Here is an 8,851-nt window from a genome sequence, read left to right as displayed (position 1 = left end):
CTCTCAGGAGAGCTGGCTCCTTCATCCTCCTACTATAAATCTTGCTGGAGGGGATTGTTGTTGTCTTCGGTACTATCCGAAGTGTTATTATCTCATGTGCCAGTATCACCACTTTTGATTTGGCAGGACTTAGAGCGGCGCCACTGACGTCGGTGCTTGGGTTGCTTCTTGGAGGGGTCATCCTCCGCTATCTCGTCGCCATTGCCTTCGTTGGGTGTATCCACCATGTATATGTCATATGACGAGGTGGCTTTCTAGTGCCCTATAGGTGCTGATTCATGTTCGTCTCCTACATCGTCGTCCATACCGTCGATGTCCTCGGAGTCAAAGTCGAGCATGTCGGTTAAATCATCGACAGTGGCTATGAAGTGGGTGGTGGGTGGGCGTAGAATTTCTTCGTCGTCCGCATCTCAATCCTGTTGGCCATAATCCGGCCAGGGCTCTCCTGACAAACAGAGAGACCTTAGTGAATTCAGGATGTCGCCAAAGGGCGAGTGCTGAAAGATATCCGCGACGGTGAATTCCATGACCGGCGCCCAATCGGATTCGATTGGCAGGGGCGTGGATGGTTCGGAGTCAGAAAAAGAGTCTGGCACCTTGGAGTCATGGGCTGCGCAGAGGATTATGCTGGTGTTTGGCTTGATCGCCGTTGAGACTGCAGCCCCTGAGGCGGTGTCTAACCACCCGTCCTCGATTGGTGTAGTTGGCTCCGAGCTAAGGGTCGGAGCTCATGCGGGCGGGGCCTCTGGGGTACTGTTCGGCGGCAGAGCTAAGTCATACCCATCGCGACAGTGCGGCGTGCCCGGCTGTGGCTCGAATCCGTTGAAGATCAAGTCTCCGCGGATGTCGGCCGTGTAGTTCAAACTTCCAAATCTGACCTGATGGCCAGGGGCGTAGCTTTCAATCTGCTCCAGATGGCCAAGCGAATTAGCCCACAGTGCAAAGCCGCCGAATACGAAGATCTGTCCGGGGAGAAAAGTCTCACCCTGGACCGTATCTCTATCGATGATAGTAGGAGCCATCAAGCCTAACGGCGACGACACAGAGGAACTCTCAATGAAAGCACCAATGTCGGTGTCAAAACTGGCGGATCTCGGATAGGGGGTCCCGAACTGTGCGTCTAGGCCGGATGGTAACAGGAGGCAGGGGACACGAAGTTTTACCCAGGTTCGGGCCCTCTTGATGGAGGTAAAACCCTACGTCCTGCTTGATTAATATTGATGATATGGGTAGTACAAGAGTAGATCTACCACGAGATCAGAGAGGCTAAACCCTAGAAGCTAGCCTATGGTATGATTGTATGTTGTGATTGTTGTCCTACGGACTAAAACCCTTCGGTTTATATAAACACCGGAGAGGGTTAGGGTTACACAAGGTCGGTTACAAAGGAGGAGATATCCATATACGTATTGCCTAGCTTGCCTTTCACGCCAAGTAGAGTCCCATCCGGACACGAGACGAAGTCTTCAATCTTGCATCTTCATAGTCTAACAGTCCGGCCAATGGAGATAGTCCGGCTGTCCGGAGACCCCCTAATCCAGGACTCCCTCAGCCGCCTCACGGAGTTCCAGACTTCAACTCCAAGTCTTCTGGTTTGCTTTCGGTCCAAGAAAGATCATCACGAAGGTTTCATTCCATTTGGATTCCGTTTGGTATTCCTTTTCTACAAAACTCTAAAATAGGCAAAAAAACAAGAACTGGCACTGGGCCTCTGGTTAATAGGTTAGTCCCAAAAATAATATAAAATAGCATATTAAAGCCCATTAAATATCCAAAACAGATAATTTAATAGCATGGAACAATCAAAAATTATAGATACGTTGGGGAAGTATCAGGAAGCGGCATCTTCACTAGGAAGGCCAAAAAATTGATCTTTCATAACAAGATTCAGCAAAGCGGCATTAATTTCACAAAATTCCGCAGTAGTGGCGGGAGCAATCGGAGTATTAATAAAATCATTATTATTGGTGTTGGAAAAGTCACACAATTTGGTATTCTTTTGAGCCATCGTGACAAAGCACGCAATCCAACACACAAGCACACAAAAAGCAAGCGAAGAAGACGAGCGAAAGAGGGGCGAAGAAAAGGCAAATCTTTTCGAAAATCGTTTTAGAAGTGGGGAGAGGAAAACGAGAGTAAAATGGCGAATAATTTAATGCAAGAGATGAGAGTTTATGATGGGTACTTGGTATGTCTTAACTAGGCGTATATTTGACTAGGCGTAGATCTCCCTAGCAACGGCGCCAGAAATTCTTCCTGCTACTTCTTGAGCTTGCGTTGGTTTTTCCCTTTAAGAGGAAAGGGTGATGTAGCAAAGTAGAGATAAGTATTTCCCTCAGTTTGAGAACCAAGGTACCAATCCAGTAGGAGACCTAGCACAAATCACCGAATACCTGCACAAACAATCAAACAACTTGTACCCAACGCAATAAAGGGGTTGTCAATCCCTACATATACAAGACAAGTTCTATAATGAAAATTTCCCACTAGTATATGAAAGTGACAAAATAAGAGACTCTCTATCATGAAGATCATGGTGCTACTTTGAAGCACAAGTGTGGAAAAAGGATAGTAGCATTGTCCCTTCTCTCTTTTTATCTCTCTTTTTTGTTTAGCTTCTTTGGCCTCCTTTTCCCCCTTTTTTGTTTCCTCACATGGGATAATTCTCTAATAATGATGATCATCACACTTCTATTTATTTACAACTCAAAGATTACAACTCGATACTTAGAAGAAAAATATGACTCTATATGCGTGCCTCTGGTGGTGTACCGGGATGTGCAATGAATCAAGAGTGACATGTATGAAAAAATTATGAATGGTGGCTTTGCCACAAATACGATGTCAACTACATGATCATGCAAGGCAATATGACAACGATGGAGTGTGTCATAATAAACGGAACGGTGGAAGGTTGCATGGCAATATATCTCGGAATGGCTATGGAAATGCCATAATAGGTAGGTATGGTGGCTGTTTTGAGGAAGGTAAATGGTGCGTTTATGGTACCGGCGAAAGTTGCGCGATACTAGAGAGGCTATCAATGGTGGAAGGGTGAGAGTGCATATAATCCATGGACTCAACATTAGTCATAAAGAACTCACATACTTATTGCAAAAATCTACAAGTCATCAAAAACCAAGCACTACGCGCATGCTCCTAGGGGTATAGATTGGTAGGAAAAGACCATCTCTCGTCTCCGACCTCCACTCATAAGGTAGACAATCAAAGAAATATCTCATGCTTCAAATTTGTTACACAACGGTTGCCATACGTGCATGCTACGGGACTTGCAAACCTCAACACAAGTATTTCTCAAATTCACAATTACTTTACTAGCATGACTCTAATATCACCATCCTCATGTCTCAAAACAATCATCAAGCATCAAACTTCTCATAGTATTCAACGCACTTTATATGAAAGTTTTTGTTATACCCATCTTGGATGCCCATCATATTAGGACTAGTTTTATAGCCAAAGAAAATTAACAAGTTGTTCTAAAAGACTCTCAAAATAATACAAGTGAAGCATGAGAGATCAATAAATTCTATAAAATATAACCACCACCGTGCTCTAAAAAGATATAAGTGAAGCACTAGAGCAAAATTGAATAGCTCAAAAGATATAAGTGAAGCACATAGAGTATTCTAATAAATTCCGATTCATGCGTGTCTCTCCCAAAAGGTGTGTACAGCAAGGATGATTGTGTTAAACTAAAAAGCAAAGACTCAAATCATACAAGACGCTCCAAGCAAAACACATATCATGTGGTGAATAAATATATAGCCTCAAGTAAAGTTACCGATAGACGAATACGAAAGAGGGGATGCCTTCTGGGGCATACCCAAGCTAAGGCTTTTGGCTGTCCTTGAATTTTACCTTGGGGTGCCTTGGGCATCCCCAAGCTTAGGCTCTTGCCACTCTTTGTTCCAAAATCCATCAAATCTTTACCCAAAAACTTGAAAACTTCACAACACAAAACTCAACAGAAAATCTCGTGAGCTCTGTTAGTATAAGAAAATAAACCACCACCTTAAGGTTCTGTAATTAACTTATTCTTTATTTATATTGGTGTTAAACCTACTGTATTCCAACTTCTCTATGGTTCATACCCCCCGATACTATCCATAGATGCATCAAAATAAGCAAACAACACGCGAAAAACAGAATCTGTCAAAAACAGAACAGTCTGTAGCAATATGTAGGTTTCGAATACTTATGTAACTCTGAACATTCTGAAAAAATAGGAAAACCAGGACAATTTGTATATTGATCTACTGCAGTTTAAATTGGTATTTTATCTCTCTCTGGTAAAAAATGAAAATTATTTTCGTGAGCGCATACTTTCTGTTTTTATCAGCAAGATCAAATAGCAATCATCCAAGAAGATCTTAAAGGCTTTACTTTGCACAAACACTAAATAAAACATAAACAACACAATCATAACAGTTTATAGATAAATTATTTATTACTAAATAGGAACAAAAAGCAAAGAACAAAAATAAAATTGGGTTGCCTCCCAATAAGCACTATCATTTAACACCCCTAGCTAGGCATAAAAGTAAGAATAGATCTAGGTATTGTCAGCTTTGGTGTGCAATCCAGAAGTGGCTCTCGTAATAGATTCATAAGGAAATTTAATTTTCTTCCTAGGAAAGTGTTCCATGCCTTTCCTTAACGGAAATTGGAATCTAATATTTCCTTCTTTCATGTCAATAATTGCACCAATCGTTCTTAGGAAAGGTCTACCAAGAATAATAGGACATGTAGGATTGCAATCTATATCAAGAACAATGAAATCTACGGGCACATAATTCCCATTTGCCACAATAAGAACATCATTAATCCTTCCCATGGGTTTCTTAATGGTGGAATCCGCAAGACGCAAATTTAAAGAACAATCATCAAATTCACGGAAACCTAGCACACCACACAAAGTTTTTGGAATCATGGAAACACTAGCACCCAAATCACATAAAGCATAGCATTCATAATCTTTAATCTTAATTTCAATAGTAGGTTCCCACTCATCATAAAGTTTTCTAGGGATAGAAACTTCTAGTTCAAGCTTTTCTTCATGGGATTGCATTAAAGCATCAATGATATGTTTAGTAAAAGCTTTATTTTGATCATAAGCATGAGGAGAATTTAACACGGATTGCAACAAGGAAATACAATCTATCAAAGAGCAATTATCATAATTAAATTCCTTGAAATCCAAAACAGTGGGTTCATTGCTATGTAAAGTTTTGACCTCTTCAATCCCACTTTTATTAATTTTTTGCATCAAGATCTAAAAACTCCGAATCATTGGGATGCCTTTTAACTAAAGTTGACTCATATCCAATCCCATCTTTATCAAGACTCATATTGGAAAACAAATATTTAATAGGAGACACATCAATAACTTTTAGATCTTCATCATTATTATCATGAAAACAAGAAGAACACGCTTTCACAAAGCAATCTTTTTTAGCACGCATCCTAGCGGTTCTTTCTTTGCACTCATCAATGGAAATTCTCATGGCTTTGAGAGACTCATTGATATCATGTTTAGGTTGAATAGATTTAAGTTTCTAAGAATCAACATCAAGAGAAATTATATCCACGTTCCTAGCCAACTCATCAATCTTAAGCAAATTTTCTTCAACCAAAGCATTGAAATTATTTTATGAACTCATAAATTCTTTAACGCTAACCTCAAAATAAGAGGGCATATTATCAAAATTTCCATAAGAGTTGTTGTAGGAATTACCATAGTTATTAGAGGAATTACTAGGAAACGGCCTAGAATTAAAGTTTCCTCTATACGCGTTGTTACCAAAATTGTTCCTACCAACAAAATTCACATCCATAGATTCATTATTATTCTCAATCAAAGTGGACAAAGGCATATCATTAGGATAATAAGAAACACTTTTATTAGCAAACAATTTCATAAGTTCATCCATCTTTCCACTCAAAACATGAATATCTTCAATCGCATGAACTTTTTTACTAGTGGACCTTTCGGTGTGCCATTGAGAATAATTAACCATAATATTGTTTAGGATTTTAGTAGCTTCTCCTAAGTGATTTCCATAAAAGTGCCCGCGGCCGAATCTAAAAGATTTCTAGAAGCAAAATTTAATCCGGCATAAATTTTTTGTATAATCATCCAAAAATTCAAACCATGTGTAGGGCAATTACAAATCATTAATTTCGTCCTCTCCCAAGCTTGTGCAACATGCTCATGATCAAGTTGCTTAAAATTCATAATATCATTCCTAAGAGAGATGATCTCAGTAGGAGGAAAATAGTTAGAGATAAAAGCATCTTTGCACTTATTCCATGAATCAATACTATTTTTAGGCAAAGAAGAGAACCAAGTTTTAGCACGATCTCTAAGCGAAAACGGAAATAGCTTCAATTTAACAATATCATTATCCACATCTTTCTTCTTTTGCATGTCACACAAATCAACAAAGTTGTTTAGATGGATAGCGACATCTTCACTAGGAAGGCCAAAAAATTGATCTTTCATAACAAGATTCAACAAAGCGGGATTAATTTCACAAGATTCTGCATCAGTATTAGGAGCAATCGGAGTGCTAATAAAATCATTGTTGTTGGTATTGGAAAAGTCACACAATTTAGTATTATCTCGAGCCATCATGACAAACAATCATTCCAACACACAAGCAAACAAGAAGCAAGCGAAAAGAGATGAACGGAAGAGGGGTGAATAAAACGGCAAAGGTGAAGTGGGGGAGAGGAAAACGAGAGGGGAATGGCAAATAATGTAATGCGAGGGAGATGATTTTATGACGGGTACTTGGTATTTCTTGACTTGGCGTACATCTCCTTGGCAACGGTGCCACAAATCCTTCTTGCTACCTCTTGAGCATGCGTTGGTTTTCCCTTGAAGAGGAAAGGGTGATGCAGCAAAGTAGCGTTAAGTATTTCCCTCAGTTTTTGAGAACCAATGTATCAATCCAGTAGGAGACAATGCTCAAGTTACCTAGTACCTGCACAAACAATCAAGAACCTTGCAACCAACACGATAAAGGGGTTGTCAATCCCTTCACGGCCACTCGCAAAAGTGAGATCTGATAAAGATAGTAAGATAAATATTTTTGGTATTTTTGTTGTATAGATTGGAAAGTAAAGATTGCAAAATAGTAAACGAGATGCGATGTAAATAAAAGAGAAGCAATATAATAAGAAAGAGACCCCGGGGCCATAGGTTTCACTAGTGGCTTCTCTCAAGATAGCATGTATTATGGCGGGTGAACAAATTACTGCCGAGCAATTGATAGAAAAGCGCATAGTTATGCAGATATCTAAGGCAATGATCATCTATATAGGCATCACGTCCGTGTCAAGTAGATCGAAACGATTCTGCATCTACTACTATTAATCCACACATCGACCGCTATCCAGCATGCATCTAGAGTATTAAATTCATAAGAACAAAGTAACGCTTTAAGAAAGATGACATGATGCAGAGGGATAAACTCAAGCAATATGACATAAACCCCATCTTTTTATCCTCGATGGCAACAATACAATACATGCCTTGCTGCCCCTACTGTCACTAGGAAAGGACATCACAAGATTGAAACCAAAGCTAAGCACTTCTCCCATTGCAAGAAAGATCAATCTAGTAGGACAAACTAAATCGATAATTCGAAGAGACTTGCAAAGATATCAAATCATGCATATAAGAATTCAGAGAAGAACCAAATAATATTCATAGATAATCAAATTCATAAACCCACAATTCATCAGATCTCGACAAATACACCGCAAAATAGTATTACATCGAATAGATCTTCAAGAACATCGAGGAGAACTTTGTATTGAAGATCAAAGAGAGAGAAGAAGCCATCTAGCTAATAACTATGGACCCAAAGGTCTGTGGTAAACTACCCACACTTCATCGAAGAGGCTATGGTGTTGATGTAGAAGCCCTCCATGATCGATTCCCCTTCCGGCAGATCGCCGGAAAAGGCCCCAAGATGGGATCTCACGGGTACAGAAGGTTGCGGCGGTGGAAAAGTGGTTTCGTGGCTCTCCATGATGTTTATAGGGTATAAGAGTATATATAGGTGAAAGAAGTACGCCGGTGGAGCTTCGTGGGGCCCACGAGGGTGGGGGGCGCGCCCTCCTGCCTCGTGGCCGCCTCACAGAGTTCCAGACATCAACTCCAAGTCTTTTGTTTTGCTTTCGGTCGAAGAAAGATCATCGCGAAGGTTTCATTCCGTTTGGATTCCGTTTGGTATTCCTTTGCTGTGAAACTCTAAAATAGGCAAAAAAAAGAAACTGGCACTAGGCCTCCGGTTAATAGGTTAGTCCCAAAAATAATATAAAAAAGCATATTAAATCCCATTAAACAACCAAAACAGATAATATAATAGCATGGAACAATAAAAAATTATAGATACGTTGGAGACGTATCAGGAAGCGGCATCTTCACTAGGAAGGCCAGAAAATTGATCTTTCATAACAAGATTCAACAAAGCGGCATTAATTTCACAAAATTCCGCAGTAGTGCCAGGAGCAAACAGAGTATTAATAAATCATTATTATTGGTGTTGGAAAAGTCACACTATTTGGTATTTTCTTGAGCCATTGTGACAAAGCAAGCAATCCAACACACGAGCACACAAAAAGCAAGCGAAGAAGACGAGCAGAAGAGGGGCGAAGAAAAGGCACATCTGTTTGAAAATCGTTTTAGAAGTGGGGGATAGGAAAACGAGAGGCAAATTGAGAATAATGTAATGCAAGAGATGAGAGTTTATGATGGGTACTTGGTATGTCCTGACTAGTCGTAGATCTCCCTAGCAACGGCGCCAGAAATTCTTCC

This window comes from Triticum aestivum, chromosome 2A, assembly GCF_018294505.1.
Source record: "Triticum aestivum cultivar Chinese Spring chromosome 2A, IWGSC CS RefSeq v2.1, whole genome shotgun sequence".
Classification (NCBI taxonomy): Eukaryota; Viridiplantae; Streptophyta; class Magnoliopsida; order Poales; family Poaceae; genus Triticum; species Triticum aestivum.
The sequence above is the reverse complement of the archived record's forward strand: the minus strand, read 5'-3'. Positions refer to the sequence as shown.